The sequence below is a fragment of the Schistocerca cancellata genome, chromosome 5, assembly GCF_023864275.1.
Source record: "Schistocerca cancellata isolate TAMUIC-IGC-003103 chromosome 5, iqSchCanc2.1, whole genome shotgun sequence".
NCBI classification, from domain to species: Eukaryota; Metazoa; Arthropoda; class Insecta; order Orthoptera; family Acrididae; genus Schistocerca; species Schistocerca cancellata.
The window spans coordinates 216,402,662-216,428,824 of NC_064630.1; the positions used below are offsets into that span (position 1 = coordinate 216,402,662).

The 26,163-nt window shown below is 41.8% G+C and overlaps 1 non-coding gene across 1 annotated transcript; it reads left to right on the forward strand.

Moving 5' to 3' along the window:
* The first annotated feature begins 20,912 nt into the window (after window positions 1–20,912).
* On the forward strand, window positions 20,913–20,987 carry Trnal-caa (transfer RNA leucine (anticodon CAA)). The gene has a single exon. It is a non-coding gene; the product is annotated as a tRNA-Leu (tRNA).
* Window positions 20,988–26,163: the final 5,176 nt, after the last annotated feature.

Below are 26,163 nucleotides of genomic sequence, written 5' to 3' on the forward strand. Positions count from 1 at the left end.
CTAAGTAATTTCTTAGCAATAGTTCGTTATTAGTCTTACAGTATGAGTGGCACCAGTAGGGGAAGTCGGCTCGTGTTTAGTGTGGGCTCTGTTCAAAAGATAGTGCCTTACGTAATTTAAGTCACTCCGTGACGTATTGTGCCTTATTGTACGTTGTGTGCGCAAGCGGTCCCTTAATCTCAAGGTGGTGTGTTGTGTGCATGTAAGCACACAACTGATTGTTCATATGCGTTTCGTGTATTAGAGAAAAGGGTTCTTGAAATTCTGCCACCAGTTTCTTTCTGTAAGATGTAACAGGAAATGTGATGGGCAGTTGCTGTTTACTTCACTCGGTCACTTTACGAGGGGCGCTTGAAAAGTCCATGCAAAGTACGAGAGATGGCACCACCGGCGTGTATCGAGGTCATGTTTAGTTAGTAGCATATTTGGAAAGAACGAAATTTCAGCCATATTGGTCTATTTCTTTCTGTTTGGCATCTGTGTGAATCAAGGAAGCCGAGTGATTGTCAAAAAATGGACGAAAAAGAATTTCGTATGGTGATTAAACATTACTTTATGAAAGGCAAAACGTCTCAGGAGACTTAAGAGGAGCTTGATAAACATTACGATGACTCTGCACCTTCCAGCAGAACTGTTTATAAGTGGTTTCAAAATTTTCGGAATGGCCATATGGGCACAAGTGATCCAGAAATCATTGATAAAATCCGTGGTATCGTGATGGATGACAAAAGAGTGAAGGTGCGTGAGATTTCTAGTGCTGTGGGCATCTCGAATGAACGAGTACATAATATTTTGCATAAGCATTTGGACATGAGAAAGCCATACGCAATATGGGTTCCGCGATTGCTCACGCTTGACCAAAAACGGAACCGTGTGAAGTGTTGCAAGGATGGTTTGCAGCTGTTCAGGAAGAATACGGAGGACTTTAAGCGTCGTTTCGTCACTGTGGATGAGACATGGCTACATTACTATACTCCTGAGACCAGACAACAATCTAAACAATGGATTACCAAGGGAGGATCTGCACCAAAAAAGGCGAAGACCACTCCTTCGGCCGGAAAGGTTATGGCGACTGTCTTTTGGTATTCGCAAGAGATAATCCTCATCGACTATCTGGAAAGGGTTAAAAATATTGCAGGAGCATATTATTCATCGTTACTGGACCGTTTGAAAACCGAGCTGCAAGAAAAACGCTGGCGATTGGATCGCAAAGAAGTCATTTTCCATTACCAGCACACACCTCAGCAGCTGTGGTCGCAAAATTATTGGAAATAGGATTCCAACTCGTTTCACAGCCCCCACAATTCTCCAGACTTGGCTCCCTCGGACTACTATTTGTTTCCCAATTTGAAGAAATGGCTGGTGGGACAAAGATTTCATTCAAACGAGGAGGTGATTGCAGCAGCTAATAGCTGTTTTGCAGACTTGGACAATTCCTATTATTCGGAAGGGATCAACAAATTAGAACAGCGTTGGATGAAGTGTATAAGTCTAAAAGGAGACTATGTCGAAAAATAAAACTAGGTTTATCCCAAACAGTAGTTTTTATTTTTGCACGGACTTTTCAAACGCTCCTCCTATTGATTTCTGCCATCAGTTGATTTGAGTGTAGTAGTAAATGTGGTTGGCAGTGCTACTTGATGTTGATGTAATTAAATTGCTTTATTGAGTTTTTAGTAAATTCTGCCTCAAGCATAATTTTGATAAATTCATAGTAATGAATATTAGAGGAATCAGCTGTTCCTATCTGCTATATTTTATACTTGTGAAATTTTATGCTTGTTTAAGTAAACTGGTTTGTTTAAATTTGAATAAATTTACTCTAATACAACACTTTCCCACTCGACACCAGCTCCCTATCGCTTTCACCTGAGTTTCTTCCTGGTGCTCACTGTTTAGGACAACGCGTTGTGTTCTGTTAGCCCTGTTCCGAATAACTTAACGCATTTGCCGTTCTTTTCCTGCCACTATCGCCTACGGACCGGATGTGAGCGTTACCCAGCCATATGGTTTAGCGGCAGTAGCGCGCAGAATGGGTGCGCGCCCACATTGTAATCAGTAAGGGCCCCGAGTACTTCGGCAGGGCGAGCAGGCAATTTCCCGGGCTGCGATTCCGCCTGCCGTCAACGCTACGTAGCGATTCCGTGACAATTAAATTTCCTGCTCGCTTATTGGACCGCGTGGCCGGGGGTGCCTTTTGGCGGCGGAAGGAACCAAATGGAGGAGCGTAGCCGGAAGGCGCGGCAATATTGCTTGTTTTGGCCTCATTTCCACCCGACATGTCGACTGAGGAATTCGAGGCGGGGCAGAATTTCTAACGTGTCGCTGCTGTCGGCAGTACTCACGTTTATGCGAAGAATAGTTAGAACCAAAGAGAAATTTTCCTATCACTTGAGAAAACTTATGCGCATACACAAAAAAAAATCATACAAGTTGTTGAAAAAATACTGTTTCGGTTTCCCAAGACTGTATCTTCTACATGTATGAAGACTGAAACTTGGGATGAACTTTAAATTATGTACATAAAATTTTTAATTTCAAAATGACCATACGATTATACAAGGATATAGTTGTGGCACGGTTTCTCAATGCTTAAAAGTCTCTGTTTCGATCTCCCATCAGTCCTGGGATTTCCACTTGTCTTCAGTTCTTTATCAGATAGAGGCATGTTGAAGGAGCTGGGGATACTAATTACTACTACTTCCCGATATATTTATTCGTTAGTGAAATTTGTCATAAATAACACCAACTCAATTCACTGGATCATTTGCCGAGAATTCTTCCGGGTTGTATGGCCGTGGTCCATGGAACTCTTCTATCCCTGACACTTCGTCCACAGTTACGATAGACATCTTCGGAGGTTGTGCTGAGTCTTGCCGACTGACGAGTCGGACGTGGAAGAACAGCCTAAGTGCCGCGGAAAGTAGGCGTGGTCTGGATTTCACGTGATAGGAGAGATAAACCTTGTCAACGGTAAAATATAACATGTGCGCCGTAATATTTGGACGACGAGTTAAAACATCTAAAGAAGACTTTCGAGAAGAATGGGTACTCTAGTTAGGAAATAAATAGAGTTCTGCTACCGAATAACAGCAGGCCTAAGGACAACGATAGGACACAGCTATGAAAGAACACGGTTTCTCTACTCTTCATCGAAAAAGTAACGGATGAAATCGGCAAGATTTTAAGGAAACAACGTTCGACCGATTTTCAGACCAACTAAGAAAATAGGCCAAGCACTTCGTTCCGTTAAGGATAAACGTCCCCTTCTGTCTGTAAGTGGTGTACACAAGATTCCGTGTACATGTGGTAGGGTCTACATTGGAACTACAAAGACAAGTGTGAATACACGGTTGAAGGAACATAAAAGTCTTTGCCGATTAGGAAACACAGGCAAGTCAGCCACGGCGGAACATGCTCTTCAGTCGGGTGATCATGCAGTGAAATTTTCGGAAACTGAAGTTTTATGTGCTATGTGGAACTATTATCCACAGCTATATAGAGAAGCCATCGAAATATATATAGAAGAAGCTATGAAACTCAGCGATATATGGATAGTGGCGCTACAGAATCGATGAGAAGTTTTTGTCTTTGACGTACTATCATCTATAGATATATTTTATCCTTGACAAGGTTTATATCTCCTATCACGTGAAATCCAGACCACACCAATCTTCCACGGTATTTAGGCCGTTCTTCGAAGTCCGACTCGTCAGTCGGCAAGACTCAGCACAACCAGGAGCACCTCCGAAGATGTCCAACGTAGCTTTGGACGAAACGTCAGGGATTGAAGAGTTCCATGGACCACGGCCATACAACCCGGAAGAATTCTCGGCAACTGAAACATCCGGTCGTGAAAGACTTCATTGTATCATTGGATAATTACCAGAAATAAGACTTCATAAAAATTTAAGACCACAGAACCAACGCCTTTCCATACCGCATTCAATCAAGTGAGGGTACTTCATGATCACAAAAAAATTAAAAAAACATAAATTACTTTGTCTTTTGCTTTCGTGAACAATATACTATTTAAAGACATACTGAAGTCTATGTAAGATCCATCACTTGAAAATAGTGAACATGACATTCGTAGTGAAGAGTGGCATCTGCTACTAAACATAAATTTGGCCGGCCGCGGTGGTCTAGCGGTTCTGGCGCTGCAGTCCGGAACCGCGGGACTGCTACGGTCGCAGGTTCGAATCCTGCCTCGGGCATGGGTGTGTGTGATGTCCTTAGGGTAGTTAGGTTTAAGTAGTTCTAAGTTCTAGGGGACTTATGACCTAAGATGTTGAGTCCCATAGTGCTCAGAGCCATTTGAACCATTTTGAAACATAAATTTGACTTCAATTTTTTGATTAAATTTAACTGAAAAACTAAACTTAGGAATAAAAATAAACATTACCTTCAAAACTACAATCCAGGAAGTCCATGACTTGACTACAATATTTAGAAAAGGTGGGCATAAAGTACAACTTCCCCCTCCTCTCCCCGTTGGTATTTCTAGGATTAAAGATTTACTTCGATCCAGAAAAGCACCCATTATTCAGGAGCACACATCGTCCGTAACTTGGCAGCGGACTTAAGTTCAGTTCTAGAGGAAACTACAGGATTTATTAACGGCCAATTGCAGTGACAAATTTCTGTGTACAACTGACGGGTATGTATTGCTTTGCTGAGTGTGGCGTAAACTCTGAGTTTCGGACATCTTCACTGCAGTAATGTGAGACCAATATCTTACTGACTCTTTACTCTATCAGCAAAGAGTCCAGCAGTAATAAATAATAGACGAAAAACTAAAATGGGCTGAGCACATAGCAGCAATGTGCAAGAAGGTATTATCATCTCTACATGCTCTCGAAAGAGTCTTCCCTCATGACCAGAAAAATATACTGTTACGAACGCTTACAATTCCAGCTGTTCATTACAGTAATATTGAAACACAGACAGATTAATGTAGTGTGCCGGACCGGGACTCGAAACTGAGGTCTGCAGCTCGTGGTCGTGCGGTAGCGTTCTCGCTTCTCGCGCCCGGGTCCCGGGTTCGATTCCCGGCGGGGTCAGGGATTTTCTATGCCTCGTGATGACTGGGTGTTGTGTGATGTCCTTAGGTTAGTTAGGTTTAAGTAGTTCTAAGTTCTAGGGGACTGATGACCTCAGAAGTTAAGTCCCTTAGTGCCCAGAGCCATTTGAACCACTTTTTTAGCACAATAGGAGTAGTATGCCTGGCTTGTCGTTTGTAGCACGAAAATATTTATCGTTGGTAGGAAGTCCTGTAGCTTCTGAAGGACGAGTATCGTCGTTAAATGGCATTGTTTCTGATGAAAGGTGTCAATTTAGATATCAGTACATTGTAAGTCGAGTATTTATGAAAAGATAGGACAATAAATATTGGCCCATGAGTTAATTAATTACTGATATTTTAACTATTGTCAAGTAAATGTTCTGGTAAATATTGTATTAAACCATCCATGTAAATTGTTGATTCGAAATTTTTGAAATAGCATTTTTAGTTTTGTTATCAAAAAACCAGTTGCATTCAAATTGCTGTTGATATATACGTTTTTGACGACAAAATGTGGTTTTTCATTCGAAGTAATTAAAAAAGAAGAACGACAAAAAATTTACACAAAAGCTTATTATCTGTCTGCCATTTCTGTGAAGTAATAAAAGAGATAACAAATTTAGGCAACAGTAAAAAATAAAAAAAATTTACAATTCATTCATTGTTTATAATAAAAACAGAAAGGAGATGATCTGCTGCTTGTGTCAACACAGTATTTCTTTATCATTGTGTAGCCCTTGGGACGGACAACATAACACGAAAACTTAATAGTTCTCCAGTTTTCACACTTTAGCACTGTCTTCTAGTAGTGGCCATATAGTCTCATGATTCTCGATTACGACGTGAGTTTTGAGCAGAGCTTAAAAAAATTAGAAGCAGTAGGAGAATATTGGTGACATTTTGTAGTACTCGAGCCCTGATTACTTTTCGAGTAAAGTAGCGAACAGTATATGGACTAAGTTTCCTTTTGTTTATCCATTTTATTTGATACTTTTAACCTAGATATCTTCAAACGTATGATGCAAAACTCTGAGGGAGTCAGAATTTTTCAGTCTTTGCTCGACGTCTACGTTTTATTACTGGAAATATAGCAACAAAAAACCAAAAATCTATTGTTTCATAATCCAGTTATTCTGAGCGGTATTAATAGTCGGGTTAATCTGGATATGAAAATAAAAACGGTATAACCGAAAACCGATTGTTGCAGCGGTAACAGACATCCTCTCAAGATGCCTCCAGCACTGGAAGACGAAACGTCAGGCACAGAAGTATGCCTTAGACTAAGAGTCTGAAGCCCATAAAACAAATATCAACAAGAACGCAAATTCCGGGGGTGGGAGCCTGCGTTATTTTTACTTTGTTTTTTTTTTAAATAATTTTTTTATAGATTTCACTTGAGACATTTTGGACGGTAAAGAGCAAGGTGTCGATATACAGGGTGTTACAAAAAGGTACGGCCAAACTTTCAGGAAACATTCCTCACACACAAAGAAAGAAAATATGTTATGTGTACATGTGTCCGGAAACGCTTACTTTCCATGTTAGGGCTCCTTTTATTACTTCAAATCACATTAATCATGGAATGGAAACACACAAAAATGGTTCAAATGGCTCTGAGCACTATGGGACTCAACTTCTGAGGTCATTAGTCCCCTAGAACTTAGAACTAGTTAAACCTAACTAACCTAAGGACATCACACACATCCATGCCCGAGGCAGGATTCGAACCTGCGACCGTAGCGGTCTCGCGGTTCCAGACTTCAGCGCCTAGAACCGCACGGCCACTTCGGCCGCCTGGAAACACACAGCAACAGAACGTGCGAGCGTGACTTCAAACACTTTGTTACAGGAAATGTTCAAAATGTCCTCCGTTAGCGAGGATACATGCATCCACCCTCCGTCGCATGGAATCCCTGATGCGCTGATGCAGCCCTGGAGAATGGCGTATTGTATCACAGCCGTCCACAATACGAGCACGAAGAGTCTCTACATTTGGTACCGGGGTTGCGTAGACAAGAGCTTTCAAATGCCCTCATAAATGAAAGTCAAGAGGGTTGAGGTCAGGAGAGCGTGGAGGCCATGGAATTCGTCCGCCTCTTACCAGTCCATCGGTCACCGAATCTGTTGTTGAGAAGCGTACGAACACTTCGACTGAAATGTGCAGGAGCTCCATTGTGCATGACCCACATGTTGTGTCGTACTTGTAAAGGCACATGTTCTAGCAGCACAGGTAGAGTATCCCGTATGAAATCATGATAACGTGATCCATTGAGCGTAGGTGGAAGAACATGGGGCCCAATCAAGACATCACCAACAATTCCCGCCCAAACGTTCACAGAAAATGTGTGTTGATGACGTGACTGCACAATTGCGTGCGGATTCTCGTCAGCTCACACATGTTGATTGTGAAAATTTTCAATTTGATCACGTTGGAATGAAGCCTCATCCATAAAGAGAACATTTGCACTGAAATGAGGATTGGCACATTGTTGGATGAACCATTCACAGAAGTGTAGCTGTTGAGGCCAATCAGCTGCTGATAGTGCCTGTACACGCTGTACATGTTACGGAAACAACTGGTTCTCCCGTAGCACTCTCCATACAGTGACGTGGTCAACGTTACCTTGTACAGCAGCAACTTCTCTGACGCTGACATTAGGGTTATCGTCAACTGCACGAAGAATTACCTCGTCCATTGCAGGTGTCCTCGTCGTTCTAGGTCTTCCCCCGTCGCGAGTCATAGGCTGGAATGTTCCGTGCTCCCTAAGACGCCGATCAATTGCTTCGAACGTCTTCCTGTCGGGACGCCTTCGTTCTGGAAATCTGTCTCGATACAAACGTACCGCGCCACGGCTATTGCCCCGTGCTAATCCATACATTAAATGGGCATCTGCCAACTCCGCATTTGTAAACATTGCACTGACTGCAAAACCACGTTCGTGATGAACGCTAGCCTGTTGATGCTACGTACTGATGTGCTTGATGCTAGTACTGTAGAGCAATGAATCGCATGTCAACACAAGCACCGAAGTCAACATTACCCTCCTTCAATTGGGCCAACTGGCGGTGAATCGAGGAAGTACAGTACATACTGACGAAACTAAAATGAGCTCTAACATGGAAATTAAGCGTTTCCGGACACATGTCCACATAACATCTTATCTTTATTTGTGTGTGAGGAATGTTTCCTGAAAGTTTGGCCGTACCTTTTTATAACAGCCTGTATGTGTTTAGACGAAGAGAGGTGACTGGCTACGGTGGTGGGACGCGGCATCCCCCGTGGCTGTAGCCAGGAGACGAGAGAATGGACGGCTGCTCCGTGGGGCCCCGCGGGGTTGCCACGCCGCACTGTCGCCCATTAAGGACGGCACGCTACGCACCACGCCTCCCACCGGGGACCTTGGCCCTGCCGCGCTGACAGAGCAAAACCCTGCAGGGACACCTGACCCCCTGCTGTGCAGGGAGGCGTCTCAAACAACTGCCTGCCGCACCGACGCTGCTTTGAAACACGATACGCAGTCGTCTTTGTAGTGAGTAAATCCATACGCCGTGCTCGTGTGACATCACCAGCAACGCTTTTTTTCTATTCACTTGTGGTTGTTAAAAGTAAAATATCAGTTGGTAGAACCGTTCAAGAAGCCAGGCAACATGTGAAATCACTACAAGAAATAGCAGAGAAAGTAGGCCTTAGAATATCATTTGAAAAAACGGAGATTATGCTAACTGATCCACCACTTGCAAACAAAATTACAATAGGAGAACAGGAAATCAAAATTGTTAATAAATTTAAATATTTAGGCGAAATAATAACATACAATCTGAATGAGAAGCCATCATGGCAGAATAGAATAGAAAACTCAACTACGCAAATTACAGTACCAAAACTACATCAACAAAAAAGCCTATCTATAGATGCAAAATTAAAACACTATAAAACAGTTACACAACCAGAAATAACGTATGCAGTTGAAACTATCTTCAAAACAACTAATACAGCAGAAATTGACAGAATACTAAAAAATAGAAAGAAGAATAATTAGGACATGTATAAATAAACAGTATAAAATAAATGGACATTGGAGAATAGCATGAAATGAAACAGTATATAAGAAAATAGAACCTGTCATGAGCACGATCAGGAAGAAACGCATCTCATTCTTTGGACATCTGATGAGAACTCCAGAAAACATAATTAGTAAAAAAAATACAAAAATTGTGGAAAAGCAAGAGCGACATTAAATGGATCACAGAAATGAAGGAAGATATAAAAGAACTCCAAATTACAGTAGATGACCTAAAAAACAAGACAGAGAAAACCAGAATACTGCAAGACCCGCAAATCAGACTACAAATGAAAATCAATAAAAGGAGTACAGGAAGAGCGGTCTCAGATGAAGAAAGAAAGAAAATATCTGAAAGAGTGAGGAAATATTGGGCAGACAGAAGAGCAAAACACCTTTCATTTAAGAATAGTCTCTAATAATTATATTACCTAAATATCATATTAAGTTATTGTTGAGCCAAATTGCATCCCTGTATAACAACTTGTTTACAACTTTAATCAAAAATACAAATTGGTCCAATGAAGGCCATAAAATTAAATAAATAAGTAAATAAAGAACCGTATTTAGATGCCACTTGTCTGAAAGGTGCACATGGCCTTCCACTCATTCGAGATGTTCTGCCACATTTGGTAGACACACATCTGCGAGAGAATGTTAGTCTGACAGGATGCTACAACATCCTGCTTACAAAACGACATCCCCAGTATCAATAAACTAGCTTTGTGAAACGTGGCGGGTGTGTAGAGAAGGAAAAACACTTTAGATTCAGGGGGAATACCTTCGAAAAGATACAAAAAATGTTTTTCGGATCAGAATTGATATATAATTAATGTTCTTGAAAACTGTATAATCAGCTTTTGTATTAATTTGAAATTTTCCAAAATATCCTGCCACCTTTAATTAATTTTGAAAAATGGAAACTTTCGTTACAACATAAATTAAAAATGCTATCAAGCCACGTACATCGCTTTCTAATAAAGCTGGTTTCTGAAATACCATTTTAGGAAAATAAACTGCAAACAATGTGCTGTCGGAGTATTGTCAACACGCATAATTAAAATATCTACACATACGTAACTAGTCTAGTTATTTGTCTTACTTATTCTTCTTACGTTTTAAATTGTTATTTTACGTTTTACATTCATGGTTTTTGCTTTGTTTTATAGTTTACCGTCCCACAGATGTCTTTTTTAAATTGAAAATAAGAAGTAGCTCATTTTTGTGATAGAATATAATTACAATACTGACAATCTGTAAAGGAGTGCTTAGAACACAACTTTTTTTATACCACGCACATCAAATGAACGGAATATCTTTACGTAATGCAGACTACGAGGAAGGCACTACAAACATAACTCAGCAGAATTTCAAACAGTCAACGGGTGATCCTCTAAGTATCCTGATCCGTATCAGGCATCCTTTGAGTACACTGGTAAGCCGTGGTGAAGAGAACTGATTATGTATTAGTGACTACTGCCTCATTGTAATGCTCCTCAAGTGTGGATTATCATCGAAATCATCCAACAAATCTAGCTCTGAAAGTCTTCTCACAAAGTTCTTCCAACATAAAAAGCTATATTCGCCCCACGGCTGTATCTGTACCGTCGAGCCCTACGGGACATCGCTTATTGACACATGGAAATGTTCCTTTGTTAGTGATGTCCGCGGATACGTGAGAAACTGATGCCCCTTTCCTTCAATTGGAAGCGGAAGTCCTGTCTCGTGTTCAGCACAATCAGTGAACTCATTTCGTACGGATTTAGTTCTACAGGACTATGCATTTTAATATAATTGCTAGGAAGTCGTTTCTGAAAGTATTTATTTTTCTGCAGTGCAGGCTTGTACAAAATGAAACTAGAACCGTAAACAGCTTAGACAAGAAGAATATAGAAAAATTTTTGAAATGTGGTGGCACTGAGGAATGGTGAAGATTAGATGGGTAGATTGAATAAATAACGTGAAGGTACTGCATCTAATTGGCAAAAGAAATTATGGCACAATGTGATCGGAAGATGGGAACGGTTGATAGGACACATCATGAGGAATCGAGAAAATAGTCAATCTAGTAATGGAAGGGTGTGGGGGTAATTTTTTTTTTTTTTTAGAGAGACTCGAAGGCATGAAAACAGTAAGCAGATTCAGATGGATGTAAGATTAAGCAGTCATTGAGATATAAAGACGTTTGGATAGGATACACTAACGTGGAAAACTGCATCAAGCCAGTTTCCGGTCTGAAGGCAACGACAAGAAGACCCACACAGGCCTACATGAAGTCGCTGATGTATGAATCCTAGTAAAAACTGAAGAGGAACTGGTTGGTAACATGGGTGCTAGGGAGAGTGCATGTATGCACAATTACTTGCGTCGACACATCGTCAGCACCAGAAAATCAACAACTGAGTAATAAAGTTCGTCTAATGCTTTTTCAATAGCGTTTTTACTGTTCCAATAAATATCTCGAAGTCACAGATTCATCATTAGTTATTACAAAAGGACCTTCGTAACAAATGATGCCCGGAAGATGAATCTTTGCATTCGAAATGTACATTGGGAAAGTAAAAACATGATTGAAAAGAGAGTTATCCATTCATTATGTTGTCTCGACTTTGCAACTAGGGCTACCACGAGAAAAGACAATCCCAGCAAGAAAACCACGTACTGTCGCGGGTGGCAGTATTTTCTATTGCGCCCTAGATGGAAGTACCTTAAAACAAACTACACTACAGTGGAAGACCTGTTACACTCATGGTGTCCTTCATGCAACGCAAGCTACCTAACGGCCACCATTGTCGATACATTTGTCGCGACAGATCCCGCAACTGTGCTTGTATTTAATATTAGCGGTTCCCGGTCTGCCTTTTTGTGGCTCAGGTTAAATGGAAAAGAAAGAAAACAAAACGCACGCATTTCTAACATGTATGGGAATTGGACGTGTGCCTTTATCCTCTATCCCTTACGGTCTCTGTCCAACTCCTGCTCCGCCTCTCTTTGTCAATCTCCGCTCCTTGTCCATCACTTCCTCCCCTATTTCTCTGTCCATCTTCTGCTCCCGCCACCCCCCCCCCCTCTCTCTCTCTCTCTCTCTCTCTCTCTCTCTCTCCACCTCTATCCCCTCCTGTCCCCTCGTTCCCTCTCTCGGGTGTCCATCACCTCCTTCTCACTTTCTACGTCCAACTTCTCCTCCCCCACCCCTCTCTTTCCGTCTCCTACTGGCCCCTCTCTCTGTCCACCTCCTCCTTTCCCCTTTCTGCCTCCATTTCCTCTCACCGCCGTATACATCGTCTCTCCCACTCCCCTCAGTCTCTGACATTGAGTCTTTGCATATTCAGATTCTTTAGTAGTATTATAATCACAAGCCGATATGCCAAAATCAATTTTTGGTACTCACACCATAATTTTCACAAGACAGATTTTGTAGGTACATTCACAATATATATTTCAACGGTTCTTTTATTTATTTTATGAGAAATATTAATAATTTGCTTCCAGCGTTTATTTAAACTTTCAGCCTTCGGTTATCGGTATGTAACATGACGATAGAATAAACAAATTACATTTTCGATAATATTAATGCATAGAAGTACGCAAACGCGAGACTACTTCGTGCAAAAATTTCATTCAGACTGGTTAATATTTAGGATAAAAAAGTTGGTAGTGAGCTCCGAAAAACGAACTTATGGTAAAATGTATTTCAACATTTTATCAAAAAATCACTACAAGACATATACCCATTAAAATTCACCGGCACCATAACGTTTTGCCGTCCTGCTCATATGAGGCTTCTTGTAATCTCAAGATCAGGGTAGCCTTTTTCTTGAATTTTCTAGAGATCTTCTTTCAGTCTTCTCGAGTAGGTGCAACGGTAGTAGTATCTGATTGTAAGCCAATGCCTGTTTCCTTGGAGCTTGTTGATTGTACTGAACACGGCTTCAGTGTGTTCCCTGAATTTATATTTACGCAGTCAACCGGCAAAGCAATTGCTTTCCAATGACTGGCTGCCAGTTGATTCGCTTCAGTTTTCCTGGAAACATTGCAACTTGTTTTTCCCAGTTTAAGTTTATACGAAGTTCGGAGTATAGGTAATTCTCTTTGATGGTGAAGTCTTTCGGTGTGCTATAGCCCCTTATGCAATTCGTATTTCAGTCGTTCCTTAGACCTACTTGTAACTCGAATACAGACAAATAGTTTTGGGATCTAAGAGTAAACACTCTGAAGATGTGAACTAGCCATTATTTTTTTAAAATGAAGTTTTAGGGCGGAGTTTCCCCTCAAAATGAAAAATATCTGTTTTGAAAGGGATGAAAAGTAGCATGATGGTAGGTTTGGGAACTTCAAAGCTGTCAGACACATCAACGTCAGTGCATCAGTGCAGGATACCTAGTCTGTATGTTTGTTTTATGCGAAGGTTTCTTGATACGCTTAGTGTTCTATTAATGTGCTTCAAAACCTTGAGCACAACGAAAAAATTCCGTTTATAACATTACAGTACATTCCATGCAGAAGATTGTGGCCACTTGGAAGATGAACAGCGAGAAACCAGCGTAAAAAAAAAGAAGTCTCAATAATATTCCCAACATTTTCACTATGAAACTACATTTTTCTTTCGGGAGGAACACTCAACGAAGGAATCGCCAGTTAGCTCAAGATCCCATACTGGATTTCAGCTTGCATAATGCTGTGCAGTTCCACTGATTTCCAGGTTACGTTGACAGTGTGGAAACTCGGCTACATTTAGAACTTGTACATCTACTGTGTGACATTTGTGTGATTAGTTTCTTAGCAGAATTAGCCTCGAAGGCTTCTGTTTCTTCAGTGCAACTTCTCACGCCTTTACAAGTCTGCAGCTACGATTATGTCATTATTTAGACTTACATGTACATCCTGCTCTTTTTCGTAGTGAAGAGAACCAGTGTATTCACAGAACCTCAGTGGCAGACTTCAACTTAAGAGCTTGTATCGAATTAGCATTAATCGCAAAGTGCTACCAGACGTTGATCCTTTAGTGAAAAGCATAAGCGATATTCATTGGCAGTCTGTTTTTTTTTTAAGGTTAACGTTTAAATAAACTGGTAACAAAATATAAATTTGACATTTTAAATTTTGTCCTAAAACGGCACTCATTAGAAAGCTGCAACAGTCGTAAGACATACCATGTTACCGAGCGAGGTGGCGCAGTGATTAGCACACTGGACTGGCATTCGGGAGGACGACGGTTCAATCCCGCGTCCAGCCATCCTTATTTAGGTTTTCCGTGATTTCCCTAGATCACTCCAGGCAAATGCCGGGATGGTTCCTTTGAAAGGGCACGGCCGACTTCCTTCCCCATCCTTCCCTAATCCGAGCTTGTGCTCCGTCTCTACTGACCTCTTGGTCGACGGGACGTTAAACACCAATATCCTCCTCCTCCTCCTCCACATACCATGTTTATTAGTTAGTTGCCCCTCGTTTCTTGCAACATCAAAATATCAAAAGAGATATTTAATTTTATTCACGGTTATCACTATGTTGAATTTCATTGTCAGTTCTGATTAATAGAAGTCTTAAAAGTAAGTTAACATGAAATGCGTTAATGAGCCACCCTGAAGCGATGTGTGGTCGCTCACTGCTGTGGTGTGAGTGCGGGCCACCTCGCACGAGCAGCTGTGCTGAACTGCTAGACTTCTTCGTGTGCCTGTTTGTACCTGTGAGAAGCCGGCTAGCCCGGCTAGAGCCTCTGGCTGCGTACAAGTGTTACTGTCGGTTGACACTCGGTGCAAGTGTTCCAGGGAGGGGCCCAATAGTATCGAGAATATCTATCTGGTAGTTGGAAGAACACTAATTCCGAATTCTCCCATTAGGTGGCTTCACTAGACGCCATTTTGTGTCCGTTGCGCTAGCGGCATTCGCGTCGAAACATTATCGTATTCAGTGTCACTCTTCTTGTAGGTGCTGTTTCAAAGCGTTCGACGAGTTTTCAGTGCCAGATATTAAATAAGAACTTTCTAACATAATTTATGTTTATTGCTAGAAAAATCAGAAACGGAAACTGTCACAATGCTTCGGACGGCTTATAGGGAGGAACGTTTGAGCCTGGAAGGGTTTAGGAGTGCTTTTCTCGGTTTATTAGTGTTCAAATGTCAACTGAAGACCAATCACGACCAGGCCATCCCTAGACTTCCAGACTGCACGAAAACATTGAAAAAATCTATGTTGCATCTATGTTTGATCGTCGTAGAACAATCTATGAGTCGGTGGAAATGGCTGGTGTAGCCTGGAGCTCATGTCAACGAATTTTGATAGACGATCTGAAAATGAAACGTGTTGGTTCAAATGGTTCAAATGGCTCTGAGCACTATGGGACTTAACATCTGAGGTCATCAGTCCCCTAGAACTTACAACTACTTAAACCTAACTACCCTGAGAACATCACACACATCCATGGCCGAGGCAGGATTCGAACCTGCGACCGTAGCGATCGCGCGATTCCAGACTGAAGCGCCCAGAACCGCTCGGCCACACCGGCCGGCAAACGTGTTGGAGCAAAATTCGTTCTGCTTGTGGTTTTTGGCTATCACATGGCCAGTCGTTTACGAGTGTGCCGGGAATCGAGAAAACAGTCAAATATCGCTCTGGATTTTGACGCAAAAGTCAGCATGTGCGACGAATCGTGATGTTAAGCATACAACCCAGGAAGCAACCAACAATTCATCCAGTGGAAGACTCCAAGGCCAAAGAAAGCAAAGAAGGTGAGATCCCATGTGAAGGTATTATCTGTTTGTTTCTGCGATGTCAAGGGGATCGTTCACCATCAATTCGTTCCCCAGGTTACCACAGTTAACCAAGATTACTACCTTGAAGTGCTAAAACTATTACGTGCAGCAATGAGAAGAAAAAAGGCGTCGCATTGCGGCAGTCAGGAGATTGGCTTTTGCGCCACGAAATGTCCCTGCGCACGCAACATCGACAGACACTTCTTGGCCAAAAACCAAATGATAACGCTGTGTCAAAAACCACCCTACTCGCCGGAGCCTGGCCTCTTCAGACTTTCTCAATCTCAAGAACGAAAGAAAAGCGTTTTCAAGACGTAGAAGTGGGGTGGGGGGTGGGGGTGGGGTGTAAGAATATGTGGAGACAGTCAGCATCATAATTTCAGATGAGTTTAAAAACTTTTCCCACCTACGGAAAAAAAACGTTGGGCAAGTGTGTAAGTAGGCTGTTCAGGTTTTTATGTTGGTAACGTCACGTAGAGCTCTGTATGAAAATCACTGGCTGTGCTGTGTGCAGTCTGTAGCTGGTGTGCATTGGTGGAATATTCGCTATTGTAATGTTGGGCAGTTGGATGTGAACAGCGCGTAGCGTTGCGCAGTTGGAGGTGAGCCGCCAGCAGTGGTGGATGTGGGGAGAGAGATGGCAGAATTTTGAGAGCGGACGATCTTAACGTGTGTCCATCAGTAAGTGTAAATTTGTAATACTGGATATCATGAACTGATATATATATGATGACTTTTGAACATTATTAAGGTAAATACGTTGTTTGTTCTCTATCAAAATCTTTTATTTGCTAACTATGCCTATCAGTAGTTAGTGCCTTCAGTAGTTAGAATCTTTTATTTATCTGGCAGTATAGACTCTCGCTGTATTGCAGTAATTCGAGTAACGAAGATTTTTGTGTGGTAAGTGATTCATGAAAGGTGTAGGTTATTGTTAGTCAGGGGCATTCTTTTGCAGAGATAATTGAAAGTCAGATTGCGTTGCGCGAAAAATATTGTATGTCAGTTTAGTGTTGATCAGAATAAGTAAAGAGAGAAATGTCTGAGTACGTTCAGTTCTGCTCAGCTGTTTGAAAATCAAATAACGTAAAGGGTTTACCAGCACAGTAATTCATGAATTTTTCTAAGGGGATGTTTCAAGTGTGTTACATCTGCTGCACACTGTTTTGAATGTTTTTAAGTTTTTTTTTGTGAAGCTGTTCTCGTTATTTTTCCACCCCTCCTCGTATGAGCATTAAATGAATCAAGAAATCATAACTCACGTTCAAAGCTTTGAATACCTAGGAAGCAGGATACAAACCGAATTAAAGATCAGGATAGCAGTAGCGATAGAGACATTTCTGCAGCAATATGGACAAATACATGAGGAAAAGACTAAATATTTTGCATGGTATGTCTTGCTGTATTGAGCTGATATGTGGATATTGAGAAAGAAATAGGGAGCAAGGCCAGAGGATTTTCAGATGTCGACAGCGCGGAGGATAAAAAGAATAAGGTGGATGGATAAAGTGAAAAGTGCGGTGATACGGCGAAGAGTGTTATAGCAAAGATAATTACTCACTTTAATAAAAGACGGAAAAATGGTTCAAATGGCTCTGAGCGCTATGGGACTTAACATCTGTGGTGATCAGTCCCCTAGAACTTAGAACTACTTAAACGTAACTAACATAAGGACATCACACACATCCATGCCCGAGGCAGGATTCGAACCTGCGACCGGAGCGGTCACGTTCCACACTGAAGCGCCTACAACCGCACGGCCACACCGACCGGCGACGGAAAAGAAACTGGATTGAAGAAGGGGCTTATAAAAAACGGGGTAACGGGGTAATGGGTTATGTGGAACAGAAGAGGAGGCGAAAGGGGAGCAGATGTCAGACACTTGACGGGCGGCGGCACATAAGGCAACACAAAGCGGGAAGCAATGGATCACAAGAATGCACCTGAAAAGTACATGCTAAAGTGGCATGAAACATGAGAATGGTAATGGTGGTGAAAAACACTGAACTCTCTACTCTTTTCTGTTTAACGCTGCACAATTTTATCTCCTTTTTGAGTCATGTAACCCGGAAAAGAAGAAGACGTTTTTTTCACTGGAATATTATCGAAGTAGTAGAGTGATTCGCTGTTAAAGCCTGGGTGTAAAAGTGAGTTGTTGTACATTCTAAGCGTAAAGGAAGAAGAGAACGTACAACCTAGAAGAGAGAGAGAGAGAGAGAGAGAGAGAGAGAGAGAGAGAGAGAGAGAGAAAGTAGGCAGAGGGAGCCATATATGAGAAGGACCATGATTTGGATGTACAATTCCACGCGAACAAGCTGGCTATGCAGATGCGGCAGCGGCATGATGGGGGAGTTTTACACGGGCTGCCATAGTCTTCTAGCAGAAGCTGGTCCGCCAGATTAAATGAGGTCCGGTCCGGTCGATGATCCTCTCTGAGCCGAAAGGCGCCTTCAATTACCCAGCAGTTATGCGGCAACACGGAACGGCCGCCTCCGCAAACAAGCAGGGGCATGGGAGAGCTTTCCTCTGGCCACAGCGAAACTGTGGTTTCTCTGAGTGTACAAGTGGCCATGCACGTGGAAATCTGGAAGCAAAGTATAGCTGTAGCCGCTGTTCTCCTGACGTGTTTTTATTCATGACTTTCCTTATCACCATTCTATTACACCAAGATCATTAAATAAAAAAAGAAATAAACTTTGTATTCGGCAAATATTTTCTTAATTCGGAGAGACCAGGACACAGATCATCGAATTTCTGGGGCCCTCGAAAGCAGCTCCAGTGGAAGAAGCGATGCTTGTAGAGGATCACCTCCCCAGAAAACTTTAGCCGTAACAGGAAACCACCATCTCGTTACAACAGGGTAAAAGCCGTAAGAAAGATGTGAACAGCCATCTGAATATCAAACGACCGATTTTAATCCACTAGTGGCACCATTTTTAAAGAAAACTAATTGCCTGGATACTGTTTTTTAAGTATTCAGATTTTAATGATGTGAAACTGTTCATACATGCAAAGTACGGATCAATGTGTTTACAGCTGAAGAATAAAGTCACAAACAACAAAAAGGAAGTGCGATCTAGTTGATATGCTTGCATCTTAAATAATATCATTACAGTAATTCGTTCACGTTGACAGTCCACTCACTGTACCTCATAAATACCACTAAAAAATAGTGAGAAGACTTTTAAAAAGTCAGTTATTCAAAATGACAGTCACAATCGCATTATTTATTTTGCCGCCAACCGCTTTCAACCCGCGATGGGGTCATCTTCAGGGCATGTTACACCATTTGGTCGCTCACTGGAGTCGTCACCTTGCCTGTGCACGATTGGTAGTTACCAAATGGTGTAAATTGCCCTGAAGATGACCCCATCGCGGGTTGAAAGCGGTTGGCGGCAAAATAAATAATGCGATTGTGACTTTCATTTTGAATAATTGATTATAAGAAAACCAATCGCTGTTATCTCCACACAACTATGTTGTCTAAAAATCTTTCAAAAAGTACTTATGGCGAAAGGTCCTTTTACAGGGCTTTTGAGAAGTAATGAAATTAACCTTACGTGTAAGAGTTGTGTTTAAATTTCCGAATAAGAAAGCTTCCGGTGTTTTTTTTATACATTTCTCGGAAACGTAGCTGGTAAGTCAACGTCGTGCATTATTACTCCTCATACAACCGACGATTAACCCCCACCTCCTCTTATTTAGCAAGGACGTAAGAAAAGCTCCAGTTCTTTCTTTCTTTGCCAAAGTAGTTATAATGTAATTCCTCTGTTTGGCAAAGAGTGACTTTCACAGGTTTTATCTAGGCGTCGCTCTGTGTGTAAGTATGACAGACACTGGGCTGTTCACGGAGCACGGCATCCAGACTGAAGCAGAAAAGTCGGCACCGGGGTTCAATGCTGCGGTCAGAGTGCCTTTGAACGGGATGTAAAACAGGTTGTGAAGAGACGGCCCTCAGGTCAGGTAATTCGCCTCTTAAACAATGATGAAAATAAATAAATAAATAAACTTAGCTATGAACTTTGTTAACCGAAGATAGGATTTTCAAATTTTCTTGATATAATGCGTGTATTTCTATTGCGTAGGGTCTGAAACGTCTTCAGCCTGATATTAGACGTCAAGCACAGCTATCACACATGCTACCTTTTTTTTATCATGATTTTCGTTATGCCCGTAAATTTCATTTAATACGTTCCCAAAGACTGGAACACTGTTGAAGATGCATCTTCATAGCATTTTCTAAAGTTTCTCACCAGTAGATACCCTAAACTCGTATTCAGGAAGGGGACGGGGTAAAGACAGTGATTCAAATCCCTGTTCCATTCGATCAACCAGCTTCATGTTTTCCTGGATAGTTCGTATGAAAGGCTCGACCTCTGCCTGGCTGACGTAGCGTAGAACGTGGTGTTCATCAGCGACCTCTTGTGTCTCTCTGCGCGGGTGTGTAGCGTGGCGGAGCTCACTTTCCCAATCGTTCCCCAATCCGAAACTGGAGCAGTGTGTCTAATAACCTTTTTTTTTTTTTTTATTCCACAAAAACAGTAACAAAAATGGCTAGCTTACAATGAAATGACGTAAATAAGCTGACAGATGCTTCTAGAATGAGATTTTCACTCTGCAGCTGAGTGTGCGCTGATATGAAACTTCCTGGCAGATTAAAACTGTATGCCGGACCGAGACTCGAACTCGGGACCCTTGCCAGAAGTAAAGCTGTGAGGACGGGGCGTGAGTCGTGCTTGGGTAGCTCAGTTGGTAGAGCACTTGCCCGCGAAAGGCAAAGGTCCCGAGTTCGAGTCTCGGTCGGGCACACAGTTTTAATCTGCCAGGAAGTTTCATATCAGCTCACACTCCGCAGCAGAGTGAAAATCTCATTCTGGAAACATCCCCCAGGCTGTGGCTAAGCCATGTCTCCGCAATATCCTTTCTTTCAGGAGTGCTAATTCTGCAAGGTTCGCAGGAGAGCTTCTGTAAAGTTTGGAAGGTAGGAGGCGAGGTACTGGCGGAAGTAAAGCTGTGAGGACGGGGCGTGAGTCGTGCTTGGGTAGCTCAGTTGGTAGAGCACTTGCCCGCAAAAGGCAAAGGTCCCGAGTTCGAGTCTCGGTCCGGCACACAGTTTTAATCTGCCAGGAAGTTTCAAGCTGACAGATAATTGCAGTCATAAATTACAGCATTCATAGAATGAGGAATGGTATTCAGTCTTTAGCAGTAGCACACATTTAGCATCTTCACTGTCATCTTCAACTGGTGGCAGTTGTAACGTACCCTCTCTGTTATTGTTTTTGATTTTTGTTATTGTTTTTTGTTATTGTAGTTGTAGAGATATGAAATTATTGTAGCGGTTTGCTTAGTCAGCCGTTCTTCCGAATTTTTTGACATTAAATGGAGCCTGAAACTTGCGTAATAAATACTTCGCGTGAAGTGCGATTTGCGGCATAAACAAAAATTAATTGCGTAGATGCAATCCACAGAATACTAACAGAAAAGCTTTAGAACAATGCGCACGACTGACTGGACACATTCAGAGGGTACGTACATTCGCGTACGAGTGGTTCCGATCTGATGAGGAAGATCTATCTTAAATTTTTTTGTGTAAAATAATTACGTCGTAACACACTCGGAGATTGCGAACGTACAATCAGGGTAGAGGCACGTACTTTCTATCATTCCCCGTGGCCTGGGTAAAAGAATTGCAATTATTTAAATTTAAGAATATTTCTTTTTCAATCGGACTCTTATTTTTATACGAAAAGGAAGATTGCAGGTTCTGAATGTCTCGGCAAAAACACATCGAAATTAATCTTAGCGGCCACCAAAGGAAAGTAGTGAGCACAATCACGTACCTGTATTGTTGAGCAACGCCGTCGTAAAGATCGTCGCGTCCATCTAAAATTCGCCTTCTCGAATTAACAGAATAATTTGTACTCCATTGGTATGGGATTTAGGCTTGATCTTGACAGAAATTATAAAACACATTTTTCATCATTTAACACCTTCATTTAACACATACATAGACATGAAACTATACAGTACGTCTTTACGCCAGCACATCAGAACAAAAGGGTAGTTAATACTAGAAGTAATAAAAGAATCTCGAAATTAGTCCTTTGTCTCTCAGTGATAAAAAAGTTTTTTAGAGTATTCCTCTGGTATGACAGTCGAACAAATTTTCTTCTTGTATCTTTGAGATTAAATTACAACATTTTGTAGTTCCTTTTCACAGTTCAGCATGCACATTTTCTTCTTTTGCAGCCTGAGGTTCCTCATGATCATTTTCCAGACCCAAATTAATCATTCAGTAAATCCTTGATGTGTGTTCCTTCCAGGGTAAATTACGTGGACAGAAGAGCACTCCCGAACAGCGACATCGCAAAATCCTTCACTGCCTTGTTATCTTTTGTCAGTTTCAGCCTTCTAAACGCATCCTTAGGGAGTTCCAGATCTTCCTTTATAACAGACACCAGATGTTTGCCGTGGTATTCTTGTAGCTGTTGTACTACTGATTTATTTTTCATGAGTCACTAGCAAGTGAGTCGTCAGCAACGGGACGTTAAACATTAATTTTGAGTTCCTTTCTTCGTCCCATCAACAAATGGGCTCCACTTTGATTACGCAGATCTTTGCTTAGAGCTGTAGATCAGCAGGTACTTTCGACAATGTCGACAAGTTAGCTACTTCAGTCACAGGGAAATATAGGGTGAATAACCTAAAACTTGCACCGCACATGTTTCGAAAATGGAAATTGGTATTGATACACGGCTTTCATAGAATGGATTGGTAGTCAAGGGCTTGTACTGTTAGCCAATACACAGACTGTAATAATACTTGAAAAGTATATATTATATATTTTTTTGCGAACATAAAGTTTCTAAATGGAACAATGCCTATTGACAGATAGGGTAAATTAGAATGCCAGTGATGTCCGTTGCAGATTATGGCGCGAGTCGTGCAGTATTTTGAAAGGTTTCCAAACCGACACTTATTTGTGCCATTCAGCCTGCATTATTACTATGTATGATGTTTTTTATGTTTGCTTACGGAGTACTTGTATGTCCCTTGAGTGCATTGCGAGTGTTAGTCAGTTAGTGTGTAACAGGTCAAGCAGTAAGTCGTGAGTGGACGATGGGATTCACCAGTGCAGAAAAAGCTGACATGCTCATGGTTATGGAGAATGTAGGAAGAATGCAGTTCGTTCTTGTACCGCGGTATGAGTCAGGCAAGTGTCTCACAAATTCTCCACTGACATAGGTTCCATCCCTATGACATCTCTCTCCATCAGGAGCTGCATGGAAACGATTATGAGAATCGTGTTAACTCCTCTACATAGGCATTAAGACAGGATACTCCAGATGTATCGTGTATGTTGATTAGTCATCAAGCCACAAAATTATCAGTCATGGCCAGGTAAACCGCCGAAACATCTACCATTGGTGTGTTGACAATCCCCGTTGACTTTGTCAGGCAGAACGTGAGCGTCCACGGAGTGCAAACGTGTGGTGTGGGATAGTGAACCATCAGCTCATAGGCCCGTTTCTCATAGACGGAACATTGAACACGCACAAATGTCGCAGCCTCCTAACAGACCTTCTTCCACGAATGCTAGAATAAACTCGTCTCCACAGTAGGAGGAACCTGTGGTACCATCATGATGGCTGCCCAGCCCATAAGGCACGAATTACTACAGCACGTTTCACGAAATGTTTCTACATCATTGGACTGGACGCAGAGGTCGACCAGTTCGCCGGATTTGACGTCTGTAGATTATTTTGTGTGAGGAAAGTTGAAAGATGCTGTCTATTGGATGTAGAAAACTACACCCGAAGATATGCAACGATGGCCGGCCGGGGTGGCCCAGCGGTTCTAGGCGCTACTGTCTGGAACCGCGCGACCGCTACGGTCGCAGGTTCGAATCCTGCTTCGGGCATGGATATGTGTGATGTCCTTAGGTTAGTTAAGTTTAAATAGTTCTAGGTTCTAGGGGACTGATGACCTCAGCAGTTAATTCCCATAGTGCTTAGAGCCATTTGAACCATATGCAACGATGTGTTATTGCAGCCTGCTCGGGCATCTCCGCTGAAATGCAAGCACATGTGTAACAGTGCTTGCATACCCGACTGGAAGCTTGTCATTTTGAACACAACCTGTGATGCTCAGTTGTTCTTAATCGTGTGCTGCAGGTATTGTATGGGTGTCGTTGTGGGAACTTGAAAAAAATACGATACCTCGCAAACAACCCGCGCTAGAATCCTGCAACAAAGCAGTGACATTCTAATTTACCCTAATTTTAGTTAGTTAATGTCAATGGGGACTGTTCCATTTAAAAAAAAGTGTATGTTGGCACAAGAAATGCACCTTCTAAGTATTTTTTTTTTTGTCATCAGTCTACTGACTGGTTTGATGCGGCCCGCCACGAATTCCTTTCTTGTGCTAACCTCTTCATCTCAGAGTAGCACTTGCAACCTTCGTCCTCAATTATTTGCTTGACGTATTCCAATCTCTGTCTTCCTCTACAGTTTTTGCCCCCTACAGCTCCCTCAAGTACCATGGAAGTCATTCCCTCATGTCTTAGCAGATGTCCTATCATCCTGTCCCTTCTCCTTATCAGTGTTTTCCACATGTTCCTCTCCTCTCTCCGATTCTGCGTAGAACCTCCTCATTCCTTACCTTATCAGTCCACCTAATTTTCAACATTCGTCTATAGCACCACATCTCAAATGCTTCGATTCTCTTCTGTTCCGGTTTTCCCACAGTCCATGTTTCACTACCATACAATGCTGTACTCCAGACGTACATCCTCAGAAATTTCTTCCTCAAATTAAGGCCGGTATTTGATATTAGTAGACTTCTCTTGGCCAGAAATGCCTTTTTTGCCATAGCGAGTCTGCTTTTGATGTCCTCCTTGCTCCGTCCGTCATTGGTTATTTTACTGTCTAAGTAGCAGAATTCCTTAACTTCATTGACTTTGTGACCATCAATCCTGATGTTAAGTTTCTCGCTGTTCTCATTTCTACTACTTCTCATTACCTTCGTCTTTCTCCGATTTACTCTCAAACCATACTGTGTACTCATTAGACTGTTCATTCCGTTCAGCAGATCATTTAATTCTTCTTCACTTTCACTCGGGATAGCAATGTCATCAGCGAATCGTATCATTGATATCCTTTCACCTTGTATTTTAATTCCACTCCTGAAACTTTCTTTTATTTCCATCATTGCTTCCTCGATGTACAGATTGAAGAGTAGGGGCGAAAGGCTACAGCCTTGTCTTACACCCTTCTTAATACAAGCACTTTGTTCTTGATCGTCTACTCTTATTATTCCCTTTTGGTTGTTGTACATATTGTATATGACCCGTCTCTCCCTATAGCTTACCCCCTACTTTTTTCAGACTCTCGAACAGATTGCACCATTTTATATTGTCGAATGCTTTTTCCAGGTCGACAAATCCTATGAAAGTGTCTTCATTTTTCTTTATCCTTGCTTCCATTATTACCCGTAAGTCAGAATTGCCTCTCTCGTCCCTTTACTTTTCCTAAAGCCAAACTGATCGTCACCTAGCGCGTTCTCACTTTTCTTTTCCATTCTTCTGTATATTATTCTTGTAAGCAGCTTCGATGCATGAGCTGTTAAGCTGATTGTGCGATAATTCTCGCACTTGTCAGCTCTTGCCGTCTTCGGAATTGTGTGGATGATGCTTTTCCGAAAGTCAGATGGTATATCGCTAGACTCATATATTCTACACACCAACGTGAATAGTCGTTTTGTTGCCACTTCCCCCAATGATTTTAGAAATGCTGATGAAATGTTATCTATCCCTTCTGACTTATTTGACCGTAAGTCCTCCAAAGCTCTTTTAAATTCCGATTCTAATACTGGATCCCCTATCTCTTCTAAATCGACTCCTGTTTCTTCTTCTATCACATCAGACAAATCTTCACCCTCATAGAGACTTCCAATGTATTCTTTCCACCTATCTGCTCTCTCCTCGGCATTTAACAGTGGCATTCCCGTTGCACTCTTAATGTTACCACCGTTGCTTTTAATGTCACCAAAGGTTGTTTTGACTTTCGTGTATGCTGAGTCTGTCCTTCCGACAATCAGTCATATCTTTTTCGATGTCTTCACATTTTTCCTGCAGCCATTTCGTTTTAGCTTCCCTGCACTTCCTATTTATTTCATTCCTCAGCGACTTGTATTTCTGTATTCCTGATTTTCCCGGAACATGTTTGTACTTCCTCCTTTCATCAATCAACTGAAGTATTTCTTCTGTTGCCCATGGTTTCTTCGC